Raw genomic sequence first — 18,489 nt, 5'->3', positions numbered from 1 at the left:
GATCGTCACCTCTCCCACAGGGAAATGGAAACTAGATGTCTCCCGGTGTCACCGCTCGACAAACGATGACAAAAGTCCCCGATCGCCAGTGTCTACCGAACACGCGATCAGGGGACTTAGTCATGTCCCAACAACTAGGCCCTCAATGGCAGGGACTGACCTGCCTAAACTATGGACCTTCCTCCCATGAGAGGTTAACTTCAACTCAGGACGCTCCTGAATTGAAGTATAAAGGAACACACAATTCATTAACATCATCATTTAAAGGAAAACAAATTTCAATGATAAAGTATAATTAACAACTAACTCAAATTCAATATTATAAATACCTCTCTTGTCCATACGCTGCCTGCAATGTGATCCGCATACTCGGTCAGCATGGATGGGTTGCTTGGATCACTCGAAAATCCCTCAAGCTTATCCTCAGTAGCCTGTGCGCTTGTGTCTGCAATAATGTCTGGCCGAGTGTCCTGTACATCACCTTCTGCCATCGGCTTATCTACATATACGTCATCCTGAACAGCAACTCCTTCAGCCTGTGTCGCAGGGACCACTGGCTCATCGTGCTCAGTGGTGACAGCTACTCTCTGCCTGCGTGCGGATGCGGTAGACCGTCGACGCTACAGAGCATCATCGGAATCATCATGATCTCCTGTGCCCACACCTCTGCCAGTAACGTGACCTAATCCTCTGGTCCTAACCATGATCTGCAAATTAGTACCGCAAATTCCATCACTGATTTCATTCAGTCAAATTTCATTGGTCTAACTCAAATTTCATTGGTCTATGAGAATTTATCCAACTTTTCAAGGTATATACATAAATGATTATTTGCATGAAAGCATTGTTCTATATTTGTCTTCCCGTATTTCATTTACATTAGGCGTGTGTTTCAATGTGCTTAATATTAACCAAAAAAACAATACGCATAATATTTTCAACCCACTCTACTCCATGATCCAACGACTAGCTATTCTCATCCATCAAGCACTTACTTGTAAAGATGACTACATAAGAAAATATTCACATGAAAAACTTTCAACATTATCTTCATCTATATCTTTTTATTTTGGAGATCAATATGACCCATATATGTTTTTGGAACTCAAACTACATGTACTTAATTATTTACTATTTGTTTCCATGTTCCTTAAAAAATTGATAAGGTTTGAGAATGAATAAGACTAGCTATCAATCATGGTACCTTTTAGTAGAAATTTTCAGTTTTGAATACTCTTATATTTACAAAGTCAAAGAAAAAGTAAATGGAGTACCACACGTACTGATAATGTAGAAAATGTCCATACAAATGGTTCCTCAATCGGACATTCATATTCTCAAAGGGAACCAATCTATGGATATAGATTTCATATGAAATTTACATGAATTAGACTCATAACTATATAATCCTCTGCTGATACATAAAACTTTGTATAAAGCTACTTGCCCATTGATTAAAATGGACTGTGACATCTTTCTCAAAACTCCTAAGGCAAGACCAAAGTTAAGGCTAATGTTGCATCTTCAAACACTGAATTAGCATTGAGCATTACAGAACACTACACTGCTTCCAAGCTTCCAAATAGACCAAGTTAAGGCTAATGGGAAAGCACCTTTAATGTGCAGCCATGACATAGTGTCTAGGGTGAGAATGTAATATACAACAACACAGTTTCCAATTTCAATCTAGTATAAACTTAATCAACTAACCCTAAATCCTAATTTCAAAAAAACTCATTGTTTATCAAATATAAAACAATTTTAAAAATTAAAATTGAATACTATGGATCAAGTTGATCCGTAAGTTTCTTACGAATCAAGTTGATCCGTAACAAGCTTATGCAACTTCGTTCGTAACCTAACGTCTACACTTACGGATCATCTATTTATGCTTGCGGATCATCCTAACTATGGCAACGACGAACGAAAAGCCATGGTTAGGGAGCTTATCTCGACGGTGGATGGTGACGAAGCTCCCTCGATAGTGGACGGCGGCGTTGCTCTTCGCGGAAGCCTCCTCAATGCACCTCGCAACCTCTTCATGACAACCTCCTATTCACGGCAAAAATGGTGGCAAGCTCCTCAATGAAGAAGAAGAATAACCTTTTCCCGCAACCTCCTCTTAACGGCAACAACAAATGGAAACGTCGGTGACTTGAGCAACAACAATACGAAAATGGCTGAGGTGAGGAAGAAGAAGAACAAAACACTGTGAGGAAGAAGAGAAGAAAACACAGGAAGAAGAAGCGGAAACGCACGCGGGGCGGGAGAGAGAGAGTCTCGCGTTATTTTTTAAAAAAATAAGTCAGGGGTATTACGGCCTTTTCACTACAAGTGCTGGGTGTACCAGCAAAAATGTTGGGTGCACCTAGCAACACTCATCTCGAAAGAACAATAACACATTTTTGGGGGCCTCACAAACACACCCAATACCTTGTTGGGCGGGACCCATTAAGAGTAGATCACACTATTTTGAGGGCAACTACTTGGGTACCTTGCATTTTTGTTAGGACATCTAGCATCTAGCAGTTTACGAAAATGCCGATTTTTTTGTTATAAATAGCAGTATCCGTTTTTCATTTTTACAGCATCTTTTTTCTGCCAAATCTCACTCCCTTATTGTAAGTTGCTTCCGTTAGGCTCCTTTTCTAAGCATTTTTGGTCTTCGGTGGTGTACGTGCATTGTTCAGGAGTATATGATAAAATTGGGTCATTACTCGTCGCTAGAGAAGAAGAGGTACGTGAAAGTTTTTTAGAAACATACGGATTGTCAATCCATAGGCTTTAATTTTTTTAAAAATTGTAAATTAAATTTTTTGAATTATACATTTAATTTTTTTTGTAGTGTAATTTTTTGTTGTAATTGTTTTAGCAATTTTAGAAATTTTGATTTGGTGATATTATTTTATAGTGGTATAAAAAAATGTATTTAGTAATTAGATTGGTAAAAAAATGGTAATATGCATAAACTTTTAAAAATTGTTAGAACTAACATTAGATTGCTTAAAAATTAATTTAGTGATTAGATTGGTAAAAGTAATATTAGATTGCTAAAACAATTTTGTGTGTACATTTAATTTAACTGAATTACGTATTTAGATGTTTAACTAAATTATGTATTTTAATGTTTATTACAGTGATTAATAATTAAACAAATTTGGTATTTTATTGAACGATGTATTTATTAGGATTTATATGATATTTATGGAATGATATGTTAATGAAGATATGTAGTAAAAATGTAGTCTGTGGTTATATGATGTACAATACATTTTTATTTTATTTTTGTATAGAGCTATATTTGTGTCGATAACAAATGAGGTGATTGTATAATTTTTTTAAGTTGTATTTTTTTATCATTTAATTTGTTAAATGTTTTTTTAAGATGGACGAAGAACAGTGGATGTATGATAGTATCATGTCTGAAGAAGTTGATATGAATGTTGAAAATGAGGAAGATGCTGGCATGAAAGTAGAACACGTTGATTGCTCTGATGCCTTTAATACTTCTCAAGTATTTGTCTAATTTGTTGTTGGTACAGTAATTATATTACATAAATGTTTATTGATCTCAAACCTTTTTTATTTGTGTTATAGTTGTTTGCTAGCCATGATGAAGTTTTACATTGGGCTCAATCGGTGGCTTGTGACATTGGATTTGTTATTGTGATAATGAGGTCAAACACCAATACTGGTGTTAGAGGAATGACCTTATTTCTGTTAATAGCTTGCGAAAAGAGTGATGAGTATAGGCCTAAGAAGAATGATTTGGTAAGAATATGCACTGGCAGTAGAAAATGTGGATGCCTGTTTAAGTTGCTTGCAAAGCCTGTTTTGGGAGGAGAAAGATGGATGATGAAGTTAATTTGTGGGGTTCACAACCATGAAATGAAAAATTCATTAGTTGGGCATCCATATGTGGGTCGATTAACTAAAGATGAGAAGATTGTTGTTGCTGATATGACAAAGTCCATGGTAAAGCCAATAAATATTTTATTGACATTGAAGGAGCACAATGTCAACAGTTATACAACAATCAAACAAATTTACAATGCCAAACATGCTTATCATTCTTTCATACGAGGGAGTAACATTGAAATGCAACAACTCATGATGTTGCTTGATCGAGATCAATATATTCACTGGCATATGATGAAGGATGATAATGTTGTACGTGACTTGTTCTAGAGTCATCCTGATGTAGTAAAATTAACCAATTCTTGTCATTTGGTTTTCTTTGATTCATAGTATCTACAAAACAAATAGGTACAAACCGTCGTTGCTTGATATTGCTGGTGCTACACCAACAGGAATGACATTCTCCATTGCTTTTGCTTACTTGGAAGAAGAATGTCTTAATAATGTTGTTTGGGCTCTACAACAGTTTCGGGGTCTTTTCACGAGAGTTAATGCACTTCCCGAGGTTATTGTCACCAACAGAGATTTGTATTTGATGAATGCAGTGAAAACTGTATTCCCGGATACTACGAACTTGCTGTGTCGGTTTCACATTGACAAGAATGTAAAGGCAAATTGTAAAACCCTGGTTGCTCAAAAGAATGCATGGGATTATGTGATGGAGGCTTGGAGAGTTTGATTAACTATCCATGTGAGAGTTCTTTTGATGAGTACCTTAAAATCTTTGAAATGGCTTGCTCTCTATGGCCTATGTTTGTGGACTATGTGTGTCAAACATGGGTGATTCTGCACAAAGAAAAATTTGTGAAAGCATGGACCAACAAAGTGATGCATCTAGGAAACACAACCACTAACAAATATGAATTACACTAACTATTAAAAAAAATTACATAACAAAACAATTTATAAAATAATTCACAAATAAATATTTACAATTAAAAATAATTTCTATTTTTTTCAAATAAAACAATTTTAAAAAAAATCACATACGAATTAGTAATTCGTATGACCCATACGTATGGGTTTTGCCACTGAGACCAACGATTTGCAAAACGAACCAATCATTCAATGTGCTATCATTCAAACAACAATCATTTGGAGAAGAAGAAGAACGCAAGTGAAGACAATACTTACCTCGAAGGAGAATGAACAAAGAAGAACAAGAAGCAGCAACACACGAAGAGGAAGAAGAACCATGAATGCCAGACTTGAAAGAAGCACGAACGTACACGTGCAAAGAAGAAGAAGCACCAACACGAAGAAGAAGACCTATAAAGCAAGAAGAAGAAGCAAGAAGCTGAAGAGGAAGAGGAAGAAGAGGATTAAAACGGCGCCGAGGAATAGTGACTTGTACGGAAGAGTCACTATTTGCTTTTATAAGGATAAGTTGAAGGCCTGTGTTTTTGTTTTTAAATAGATTTTTTTTATGAAATATAAATATATTATTTCTTTTTTTCCTTGTAAATAGTTATTGTTTCTTTTATAAAAAATAGTTTATTTTGAATTATGATTTTAAATAGTTTTTTTGTAATTGTAAATATATTAATTTTAATTTTGTTTTTAAACTAGATATTTTTTGTTTTTTAAATAAAAAATACTTTATTTTGAATTATGTTTTGAAATAGTTATTTATTTTAATTGTAAATATATTAATTTTTTTGTTTTTAAATAGTTTTTTATGAAATATAAATATATTATTTTCTTTTTTGTTTATAAATATTTATTGTTTATTATATAAATAATTTTTTTTGAATTATGTTTTCAAATAGTTATATCTTTTAATTCTAAATATATTCATTTTGTTTTTTTAATAGTTTGTTAATGAAATATAAATATATTATTTTCTTTATTGTTTGTAAATAGTTATTGTTTATTTTACAAAAAAATTGTTTATTTAGAATTATGTAGTTAAATAGTAATTTTTTTAATTGTAAATATATTAATTTTATTTTTTTTAAATACGTATTGTTTTTTTAATACGTAGTTTTCATTTTTGTTTTGAAAAAGCTGTTGTTTTATTTTTAATTATAAATATATTTATAATTTTTATATATTTGTTTTTTATGTAAGGAATTAATTATAGTGTTTATTTAAGTTGCTTTGTAATAAAGAAGTTAATTCACTATATAAAAATAATTACAAATAAAATTTGAATATATATATATATATATATATATAATAATAATAATAATTTTTTTGTTTGTGAATGATTGTATTGTAATTAATTTAAGTATTGTTTGAATTTTGAAATAAATTTGTATGTGTGTGCAAATTTGCAAATTATGATTAGAACTAGAGGTTTAGGTTGTGCCTTAGACAGAGTTATAGGAAGAGTCCTGGGGAGAGAAGATAATTGTGATTCAGATGATGCTCTCCAGCGATGAAAGCCCACAGCATCCGCACGTAGGCAACAGGAAGCTGCCACTGTTGCTGAGGATGCTCTTCACGTGGATGACGCAGTTGAAGAGGTCTTCCAATATCTTGAAGAAGTTGATGTTGATGCCCAGGGTTTTCTCGGCAGGCCGCGTGACACATCAGTTCTGACTGCCTATGCTGATAATGTTGCAGTCATTGTTTGGAATAGAGATGTATTTATAGTTTTTAATAAATTATATTTCAATAAGTATTTGTTATTATTATTAAAATTGTTAAAATTATTTTAATTTTTTTTAGGAACGTCCTGAATTGAAATTATCCTCCCATGGAAGGAAGGTTCAAAAATTTGGGAGGCCTGCTGCTGAGATTGAAGGGTTAGTCACTACCACAGGATTAAGTCCTTTGATCGTATGTTCATTGGACATTGGCGATCGGGGACTTATATTGGCTTTGTGGAGAGGTGACATAAGAAAACGAGTAGTTTTCATCTTCCAGTAGGAGAGGTCACCATCACCCTCGATGATGTGGTCTCTGGTCTCTTTTCTTCATTTGCCCTTCATAGACGCATTCCACAACTTCGACACTCTTCATGTCGACAAAGCGGTGTTGATGTTAGTGGAATTACTTTAAGTCAGTGGAGATGAAGCTAGAGCTGAGATAGTACAGTGTCATGGGGCATATGTATGTCTATCATGGCTACGAGAGATTTATCATAGCAAATGTAAGGTCGGACACCGGACTGTAGCAGCTCGAGCTTTATTTGGTGCATTTGTTAGGTTGCACTCTTTTTGCTAACAAGAGTGCAACACATGTGCATGTTGTGTTCTTGGACGCCTTCCAAGACCTCAGTTAGAGTGGAAGCTACGCATGGGGAGCTACTACCCTAATGCATATGTATGACAATTTGAATGATGCTTGTAAGAGCGGCATCAGACAACTTGCTGGATATATCACACTATTACAGGTAATTTGTCATTGATTGTTATTTAATTTTTTTAATATGTTCTTTTGAATTTTTTTTGTTCTTATCAAATTTGTGTAGTGTTGGATTTATGAGCATTTTCCATCTATTGTTGGGGCTTTTACGGACTTAGACTATGATGAAAGGTCACCACGTGCTTGCCGTTGGACCTTTACGAAGGCCTTTACGAAGGCATTACCAGCATCGATGTATCAGAAGCGTCTAGATCGACTGAAGACTGCTAATGTTTGCTGGATGCCTTACGGTGACTACCGTGCAGTTCGAGAGTTTGACCTCATTTCATGTTTTTCTGGACATATCCAATGTGAACTTGAATAGACCCAAATTAATTCAAATAGTTTTTATTGAATATTTTTTTATGTTTGAATCAGACCCAAATCAATTAAATTCATTGAATTTTAGGTTGAATAACGAATTTTAATATTTAGACTTGTTGATCCACTAACCTAACCCATTAACTCTTTAATTTGTATTAAATTAATATTATTATGTTTAATATGTAATTTATATGTAATTTCATTGATCCACTGGCCCTTTAATTCTAATAATTTTGATATTTTATTATGTATAATATGTAATTTATATGTTTGTGCTTTAAATTTCTTTAATTCAAATTTGTTGCAGTAAAGCTTGTTCAAGAAAATTTATTTATTTTTAATTGTTTCAAGCTATTTTAAATTTAATTGAAATTTCACTTGCATTACTAATTTGATTATTTCATAACATTTGATTTTTTAAACTATGATATAGTAATTTTAGTTTTTGGATTTTTAGACTTCATAGTGTGGTGCTTGTTTATTATATTTCAATTTTAAAACTATGTTTAAGATAATATATTAGCTTATGTGATGATCATGACAATAATATATGATTCTTCTCTTAAACTTCTTCCACTTCAATTCAAATCATTTACAAATAGTTTTGGGTTGAATTTTGTTATTTTGTTGGAAAATTAATTCATTCAAATTTTATTGGATTGAGTTACCAATTTGGTGAAATGTGACCCAAATAGACTGGCGTAGACTCCTACAGTCTGTCATAGAGATAGAGCAAATAAGAACGACGTCGTTGCAATACAGTCTGTCACCGAAGCTGGTTTTCACTCCTCACTTGTTTGTCATCGAATTGAGGTCGTGTTTGGTTGCGTAAAACAAGTGTTAACTGGCTTTTTATTTGAATTTCGAGGTTAGCTTTTAATATAGAGGATAAGGGATTTGATCGGAGAGGAGAGTGATGGATTTCTCTTCGGTGAGAGCTGCATTGGATTCGAAGTCGTACGACAAGGTTGCGGATGTGTGCGACAACTTGATGCTTCAGGTACCTATCTCTATCTATAATCTATTTGATTGTGTTGTGCTTCATTTTCCCTTTTTCCTTATTAGGGTTTGTGTTTCTGATTACTTCAATACAGGTTGCAGCTGACGGCATTGCTTATCAGGACGATTGGCCCTATGCAATTCATCTTCTCTCTCACATTTATGTTCACGACATTATATATGTTGGTACTGAAATAAATAAAATTCCTGTTTCACTACCTCAATCAAAGAGAGCCAGCCTGAAGTCACTGCGGTTTGGAAAATTGGTCAGAAGCTCTGGTTACGTGACTATGCCAGAGTGCATGAGGCAATCCGTGGCTTTGATTGGACTCAGGAACTCCAAGCCCTAGTTGCTGCATTTTCAGGCAAGATTTTTTTTAACATTTTTCTTCTGTTTTTTTAGCCATGTTGCCTGTCGACATGATTCCGACAGCCACACTTGTTCGACATTTCTCATTAGATGTCTAATTTAAAAAAAAAATTATTTTTTGTTGGCTTGACCACTCTAGTGGTCACCTTTACACAACTTATACTCTTGAAAAGGACATAGAAGATTGGTTCAAAAAGATTAATATACCATCAATTTAGATATTTTGTTATATGTTATTCATATTTCGTTTCATTAGAGTCTCTATGTTTGTGTATGTATGTGGTGTTTTTGTGTCTTAGATTTTAGACATTAACCGTGTTAAAGTGTCCGCGTCATGTCTGGTGTTCTTGTCAGAGTCTGTGCTTCATAGACTATAATTAATGCATGATTCTGTTCACTTTGAATTTGAATGTCTTCTTAACCATCTAACTGTATGTGTTAATTCTGTTGCATTTCTGAGATTGAAGCTGTTGTTGTCGACTCTTGCTCTATTAAAATGTTGCCCTTACTTTTATTATCATAATTCATAACCCGTTACATGTTACCTTTGTTGAATGTTGATCATATAGACATGGTATACTGAAACTAATTCACTAATTTCTGTGTGGGGGGATTGATAAAGTGTGGATGTATGGAACAATTAATCTGCATCAAGTTTTGTAGGTTTTATGTAGTGCAATATAAAATGTTATTTTCGCCATGCTTGCCGTAATGAATGAAAACAATAGCACATTAGAATTAGTTTGATGAGAACAAAATGTATTACAGTTTAAACTTGAAAGACTGGTGATTAAAAATCTGTTTTCTATTGAACTTCCCTTTCCCTCTTATATGAATATGAAAAGATGTAGATGAACGGTAATTTCTTGGGCCAACATGTACTCAAGATAAAGGTTCCAAGGATATTCCATAAAACAAAAAGAAGTAAACTAGTAACGTACGACTTCCACGGTAACTTCTGCAATTGTTTTTTATTAAATATGATTCTTGGTTTTGGATTGCTTTTCCAAATAGCTTGAGTTCACAAGTCTTGTGCACCTTGATTTTATTCAAAGATGTTTTAGTTCAGCGAAGATCTTAATACCAATAAACTGTTTCCAGAACTTTACGCAAAGGAGATGTTTCAGCTGCTTCTCTCTGCTTATTCTATGATAAGCATTAAAGACACTGCTTTATTTCTGGGAATGAACGAGGATGATGCTACAAATTGTAAGTAATTTTCCCTATCCTAGAAGCCTTAGAAGTTGGATGTTGATTACATTTTGTACTTGAAGCCCAAAGATGATCATGATTCTTGATGGTGAATTTGGCTGCTATATCATAATTAATCAATATATTTAACAATAAACAACAATTGTTTGTTTCCTCCTCCCTCTCTGTTATTATTATTGGCATTTTTTGTTGTACAATTTAGATGTACTGCAGCAAGGCTGGACTGTGGACCCTACCTCTCGGATGCTTATTGTGAAGAAGCAGCCTGCTGTGACACAGCAGAAACTTGATCCTAGTAAATTGCAGCGATTGACAGAATGTCTTCCATCTTGAGCATTGAAGCTTTTAATTATGAAGGAATTAGAAGTTTTATTTTCAAAGATCTTCTCAAATTGATCAATCAATATGTTCTATGTTCTTGAAGATGTGTGAACCTGCATATAATCCTGTTGATAATTTTGTAGCTGACCTGTACGTGTTTGAACTTTAGCACTGATTGGCGAAATTTGCATCCAACGTGCCTCTCTGTGTCTCTTATATGACATTAGAACAATTAGAAATTTGCTTATCAAACTTCTTTTGGAGAGGAACCACAAGATACAATTAATTATTGTTATAATAGATTGTGTGAAATAAATTTTATGTTTAGACACGTTTAAGTGAAAAGTGGTTTTAAGATAATTTATTTTGTTATCCAAACAAAAATCACATTATTTTATAAATAATTTGGACCATAATTAATTCTGTAAAATCAATTTTATCAACATCAAATTTAAACAGGCATTTTGTTTATATTGTCTAAATTAATTAGTTTTCTAGTAGAAACCATGTAAAGAATTCATGAAGTTATGTAGAATGTTTATTTTTTTCATATATAAATTAATTGTTAAAGATTGAAGGGAAATATGAAAGTTAACTAAAAATGAATCTGTTTACTATTTATCAATTATTATCATAATCTTCAGAATTGTTTATCGTAAGAAATTATTTTCCTTGTTAGCATTCGAATATTAACACCAACAAATTTTTTATAAATTAGATTATAATTTTGAAAAGTAATCTCATCCAATCATTCTGTATGTCACATTATACATGGGATTTTGGATTCCTACTCACTAGTGTAAAATATGGAAAGGAAAGAAAATAAGGGACATATTAGATTAAGATTTTAAAAGATTGTTTTGGTAAAAAAAGTTTATGGATTTTAAAAGATTATGTTAGAATGTAATAACTTTTAAGGTTTTTTAAATAACTTTTATGATTAAGATTTTAATGGATTTATAAAATATGAATTTATAAAATTTAAAAAAACATTATGATTTTTTTAAGAATTTCATGAATTTTTAAAAAACATTCAAAATTATTTATAAACTATCAAAATAGGCTCATTTTTCAACTAGACCCAAAGCCATGGCATCAAGGTTCTTTCTATTCCCTCATATTTATTTTTTTATTTTTTCTTCATTTGTTTCAATTGTTTTCAGGTTGACGATGTGCTGCCACCCGGAGAAATTGATGTGAAAAACCAAGAAAATACTAGAAAGGTACGAAACAATTATATATGCCTTTATACCTTTGCATAACATTTTTTTCTATTGCCTAACTATTAAAGTAGTATTTGGGAGTGGGAGGCGTGAATAGGAAAGTGAAAAAGAAATGTTCTATCTTAACCTTATAAATATTTGTCTAAATAATTCTATCATAAGGACATCTTTATAAATTAAACACTTTTAAGTTTTTGATATCTTTATTCATCTTTAATGTCTGAACTTTTTAAACTTTTGCTTTTATAGCTTTTACAAAAGTATCTTGGACTAATATTACTGTTTTGCATTTTGAATTCATGTAATGGACTTAAAAGATTGAGTTAAAGTAAATATATAACCTGATTATTTATAGTGATGGGAGGAAATCTTAGATCGTTGCTTGGGGGTTGCTACAACAGCATAATAATCTCATTAGTCAAGTGTAACTACATTGTAATAGCTTTGTAACAGAGTAATAACCTTGACAGCTAGATACTCGTGTATTGGAATCATAACGGTCTAAATACCTAGCTGCGTGGTGCTAGGGTTGGCTATATGGAAAACATCCATGCTCAAGGTCCAGGGCTAACTAGGATGGAGGGTTGCCAATGACTACTCAATCCTGCATCACTCGTGGACCCCGGACAATACATAAATCTCCCAAGCTCTGAGTCCAATTTGTTGGCAAAAAAGATTATCTAGTGTCAAGGGTAGTAACCTAGATAAATTTAATGGTGGTAGGCTTGACAAGCCCCCCATCCTAGACAAGCATTGTTCAGGCTATGATGGATAGGTTGTCTAGTGTGAACGTGATTTATGTCCCTTCAGGTAGAGTCAAGTATTAGAGTGTCTTATGGGGGAGTTCCTTAACTTTGACCATTTTGACCATTCTAACTGTTGGACAGGTTTCATTTCATCCAAAGTAGGCATGTATTATGCACGCACATTGTTTCTTGACAAGTGTTGCTTCGTGAAAGGACATGTCTTAAAGATGCATTGCGTGGTTCGTGGGGGTTACATTGTGGCATGGATTCTCAGGGAGCCTTTTCCACTCTCGCCAGTTTCTGAAAGGTCGTAGTTTCTCTCCCCACTTTAAAAAGAATGCATGTTAGGTTTCCACAGTCTTTAATCTTGAGCACCCTTTTTCACAATTTCTCTTGAGTCGCCACTTTAATCTCGCTTTACGACTGTCATGACTTTTCCGATTCTGGACATTTCTGGTTGTAGCACTTTGTGATTTCAGGGTTTTGTTTAGTTTTTCCCTTTCCTTTTTCGATTGTAAATGCATTCCAGGTATGCCCATTTTCTCTACTATGTCTACTATTTCTGATTCTGTGTTGGGCATGGGAGGAAGCGAACCTGGGGGTTCCGTTCGACAACCCATGGAAGAGCGGGAGGTGGTTCCCTTTGGAGATTCTTCATTGAGGAAGAAGGTTCCTCGTGAGGTCTCTGATAATGGGTCCTCTTCTTTTGAAAGGTTGATGAACTTCAAAAATATGGGTGAGGGTAGTTCCGAACTATGCACGGGGATAGAATCTCCCACGACTCCTACAGAGGATCAACCTTCCCTTGTCACGATAATCATGCCCTCACCCCCGGGAGAATCTAGTGACCACTGAGGTCACGAGAAGAGACTATGGCAGTGAAGTTAGGGTTTCTAGTTCTCCTCTTGGTGGAGTGAGAGATGGTGGGGCGAGGGAGGGCGATGATGGAGGCCCTGAAGAGACATTGTGGTGGAGAAACACCTTCTCATTCTCCATGCATTACCGATTTCGAGTTGCTGAGGGATGATGTCCTAAAGTATCATTCGTTGATAACGTCTTCCTTGAGTGTTGGTGCCTTGTGGCATCAACTTGAGTTGACAAAACTTGGTGATGCCTATAAGATGACCTTAGTGGCCTGTGGAGAAGATGAGTACTCTTTTATGTGTCTTTCCATTAATTGTCCCCACTATTTCTATGTTTACCAGTGTATGTTTGAAGTGTTGCATTTGACCCTTCCCTTGAATGACTTTCAATGTGCTTTGCTGAGGCGCTTGAACGTGGTCCCCTCGCAACTACATCCTAATAGTTGGGCGGTGGTGAGGGCTTTCAAGATTTTATGCCCATTCTTCAACATTAGCTCTAGTGTTCGTGTGCTCATGTACTTTTTCCCAGCAACCCTCTTCGTGTCTTGGATGGTAAAGTACTTTGTCTTTTTTGTTGCGTTTGTCTCAGTATAACTTTGTCTTTTTTGATTTTGTGTTGTGTTTTGTCTATCTTTGCAGGAATAATGGGTGACTTTGAGTGGTGGCCTTTAGTGAAGCAAGTCAGACCTGTTGATAGTGACGTGCCCCCTCCCCCATTCAGTGTCAATGAACCCTCTAGAGGGGTAAGAGATCCGATTGAAGCTAGGGTTGACCAATCCAGCATTGTTGATGTTGTCGAGGTTACACCTTTTATGCCTTTTCCTAGGCTGCCAAGAGGAAAATAAGTGAAGAGAATGGAGGAACTGGACTACGCAAGAAGTCGAGGGCTTCCTTTAGTTTTTGAGCCCTTAAGCAAGACACATGATTGTTGTCTTGTTCAAGCCCTTATGCATCGGCCACTTTCGCTCTTGACCCTGCCGCATTTGCTCCTATTTCTTCTATTGCACTGCCGCTACTTAGTGTAGGACTAACAACGAAAAGTGTCATAACAAGCATGCCTCCTCCTTCCTCTATTGTGCCACCTTTAACTCTCACTATCCCAAATTCCGGGATGCCTTCTTCCTCTTCTTGTCCAATTGTTTGGTTAGATCATGTATATACATCACTAGAAGATAATTCATTGTGGAGTATAGGCTATAGGCCTGAGAAGAGGATGCACGCAGGCTTCGTGGCCCCCTTTGAAGAAAAATTGATTCGTTCTATTTGGGTGCAAAATTCGAATAATGTTGCGAAGGTTTCCCTTCAGAGGAGGTTAGCTATTTTAAAAGAGAATAGGAGGAAGCAGAATGAGGCTATGAACATAATTGGTTCCTTTGAGAAGGAAGTTTCCAAGTGGAGGGCCATTGTCAGGACAATATGGCGAGTGGAGCGTGCCAAGGTGGAAAAAGCTATTGTTGCCTTTGCTGAGGCTGTCAAGTCGAATCACCAACTGTAGTCCAGGGTCGACGATGTTTTTATCAAGTTAGTGAGTACGAGACTGGATGGGGACCAAGTATTTGGGCGCTATAAAGATGTATTAAAAGAGAAGGATGACTTGGCAGGTAAGGTGGAATACTCTGCTAAGGAGAGGGAAACACTAGATGCCACGGTGACAAATTCTGCAAGAGTGATTGTTGATCTTCAATTGAGGGATTATGAGCTTGCGGCTTCTAACCTCCAGGCCATGCTGAATGAGGGTGAAGGAGGTGAACAAGGAGCTTAAGGATGATCTCATCATGTTTAAGTAAGAAGTAGTGGAGCAACATGAGAAAGGGTTCTTCAAGGCTGTCAACTAGGCAGGACTATTCACAGAGGATCTCGATTTGAACCTCTTTGACCTATTCAAAGAAGTGAAGGACAAACAACTTCTTGATGAGGATGGGATTGTTGTTGTGGAGGAATCTGATGGAGGAGAGGAGGATGATGAGGCTGATGTTTAGGCCATGCTTCTTTTGGTTGTTTGTTATGTTGCTTTTGTGGCCATGTCGACCTTGTAATCTTGACAATGTTTTCCTTTTAATGCATTTATATTTTCCTCCTTGTGTTAACTTGTGCTGAGTGTTGCACTATGGATTTATTTGTTTTGCTTACACACATCGCTGGTTTGGGCTTCTACCAAACTTGGATTTGGCGACGAGTGTGATCCTTTGCGTTTCGATTAGTTTTGGCTTGTTTTAGGTTTACTGGTCAGACACGTTAGGTATGCAACTAACTTGGATGTATTGGACCTGACCAAGGGCGAGTTAGTCTTTTAGTTATACATTCATCTCATGTTTCCGAGAGCGTGCTAAATTGGCCAAGTGTTAGGCCAATTTTGACTTTGACTAGCAATACCGTGGTTCTGAGTGAAGAAATTTACCAAGAGTGGGCCTCGGTTTTTAGAATATCCGTGAAGCACGATTCTTAAGCATGGAGAGGCTCACCAAGGATGAACCTTGGGTTTGACGAGCCATTGGAGATTTGAGAAGGAACACGTTCGCCCTAGGTGTGGCGAGACTCACCAAAGGTGGACCTTGGGTTTGATCAAGCCTTTGGAGATTCGACCAGGAACATGTTCATCTTGGGTGTGGCAAGACTCACCAAGGATAGACCTTGGGTTTGACGAGCTTCTAGAGATTCAACTAGGAAGACGTTTGTCCTGGGTGTGGCGAGACTCACAAAGGGTGGACCTTGGGTTTGGCAGGTCTTTGGAGATTCGACCAGGAACATGTTCGTCCTAGGTGTGGCGAAACTCACCAAGGGCAGACCTTGGGTTTGATGAGCCTTTGGAGATCATGGCATTCATCAATGTATTATATGTATAGGAATAATTAGACTGAATGATAAGGGATTTTATTTAGATCAATTATTTGAGTACAAGTTCCCTTCATGCCTCAGGTGTGCCTCATTAAAACCTTTCAAGCCAGAACCCTGATTATTCTATTTTGGAACAAAAGACTTGATCAAGAACAAGAGTACAACACCTAGTTTTGTTGCAGATCAATTGAAATAAAATTTTAGATGGGTGGCGTTCCATGTTCTCAAGATTGCTTTTCCATATAGTTCTTGAAGTCTGTATGCTCCATTGTCCAGGCTTGCCATGACCTTGAATGGGCCTTCCCAATTAGGTCCTAGCTTTCTTGCTCGTGGAATTTTCCTTGCCTCTCCTCAGACTCACCATACTCGGTCACCAGTCTCAAAGGTGCGGGGCCGGACTTTGGTGTTGTATCTTCTTGAGGCATGGAGCCTGGTAGCTTCTTCCTTGATTGCTGCAATCTCTTGGACTTCTTCTCTTATATCAAGTTCGACCCTCATGTTTGCCTTGTTCTGTTGAGTCTGGAAAAATAGCCTTCTTGTCAAGGGTTCCTCGACTTCTACAGGGATCATGGCATCTATTCCATATGTAAGACAAAAGGAGTCTCCTTGGTTGTTGTTTGGGGCGAATAGTGGTAGGCCCATAGTATGTTGGGGAGTGTAGAAGCAAGCTTCATGATGAATCAAGATTGATTCAAAGAAGTTTTGATGATAACAAAGGTGATGACAAAAAAGCTCAAAAGTCAAGAACACTTCATGATAACAAAGATGATGATCTCAAGAATCAAAGAATAAGTTCAAGATGTTCAAGATTGAATCAAGAACACTTCAAGGTTCAAGAGAAAATTTGATTTCAAGAATCAAGATTCAAGGTTCAAGCTTTCAAGAATCAAGATCAAGATTCAAGATAAGTATGAAAAAGTTTTTTCAAAAACTGAGTAGCACATTGATTTTTCTCCAAACTTGTTTACCAAAGAGTTTTTACTCTCTGGTAATCGATTACCAGATTGTTGTAATCGATTACCAGTAGCAAAATGTTTTTGAAAAAGTTTTCAACTGAATTTACAACGTTCCAATTGATTTCAAAAAGCTGTAATCGATTACAATGTTTTGGTAATTGATTACCAGTGTGCTTGAACGTTGAAATTCAAATTCAAATGTGAAGAGTCACATTCTTTTACAAAAAAGCTTTGTGTAATCAATTGCATTGATTTGGTAATCGATTACCAGTGATAGTTTCTGAACAAATCAAAAGATGTAACTCTTCAAATAGTTTTTGACTTTTTCAAATTGGTTTTAAGTTTTTTCTAAAATTCATAACTCTTCTAATGGTTCTCTTGACCAGACATGAAGAGTCTATAAAAGCAATACTTTGTTTTGCATTTTGAAAAAAATCTATCATTCATATACATCAATTTTTTCCAATTCATTCTTTACACAAGCAATTTTTCCACATTGATTTCTGAGTCTCTTTGAACTTCTTCTTCTTCTTCCTTTTGCCAAAAAGCTTTCCAAAGTTTTCTAGTTTTCTAAACCTTGAAAACTTGTGCTATTCATCCTTTTCATTCTCTTCTCCCTTTGCCAAAAAGAATTCGCCAAGGACTAACCGCCTGAATTCTTTTAGTGTCTCTCTTCTCCCTTTTCCAAAAGAACAAAGGACTAACCGCCTGAATTCTTTTGTGTCTCTCTTCTCCCTTGTCAAAGAATTCAAAATGACACAGTCTGAGAATTCTTTTGATTCTTCCCTTTCCCATATACAAAAGATTTCAAAGGACTAACCGCTTGAGAATTCTTTTGTATCCTCATTCACAAAGTTTCAAAGGTTTAACCGCCTGAGATCTTTGTCTTAACACATTGGAGGGTACATCCTTTGTGGTACAAGTAGAGGGTACATCTACTTGGGTTTGACTGAGAACAAGAGAGGGACATCTCTTATGGATCAGTTCTAGTGGAGGGTACATCCACTAGGTTGTTCAAAGAGAACAAGGGAGGGTACATCCCTTGTGGATCTTTGCTTGTAAAGGAATTTTACAAGGTTGAAAAAGAAATCTCAAGGACCGCAGGTCGCTAGGGGACTGGATGTAGGCACGGGTTGTTGCCGAACCAGTATAAAACTCTTGTGTGTTTGTCTCCTTCTTCCCTACTCTTTTAATTTCCGTTTCTATTTTTCGTTAAGTTTCTCTTCTACTCCTTATTCACTTAACAACATAGTAAAAGCCTTAGAAGAGTAAATTTTTAATTAGTAAAGGTTTAGGAATAATTAATTCAACCCCCCTTCTTAATTATTCTGAGGCCACTTGATCCAACAGGGAGTTCTTCCTTCCATAAGC

The 18,489-nt window shown here is 35.7% G+C and overlaps 1 pseudogene; it reads left to right on the top strand.

The window, feature by feature from the left end:
- Window positions 1-8,318: 8,318 nt before the first annotated feature.
- Window positions 8,319-10,777, top strand: LOC100815346 (COP9 signalosome complex subunit 8-like; annotated as a pseudogene).
- The last annotated feature ends 7,712 nt before the right edge of the window (window positions 10,778-18,489 follow it).

This window comes from Glycine max, chromosome 10 (assembly GCF_000004515.6).
Source record: "Glycine max cultivar Williams 82 chromosome 10, Glycine_max_v4.0, whole genome shotgun sequence".
NCBI classification, from domain to species: domain Eukaryota; kingdom Viridiplantae; phylum Streptophyta; class Magnoliopsida; order Fabales; family Fabaceae; genus Glycine; species Glycine max.
This window is presented reverse-complemented; position numbering and strand designations above follow the sequence as displayed.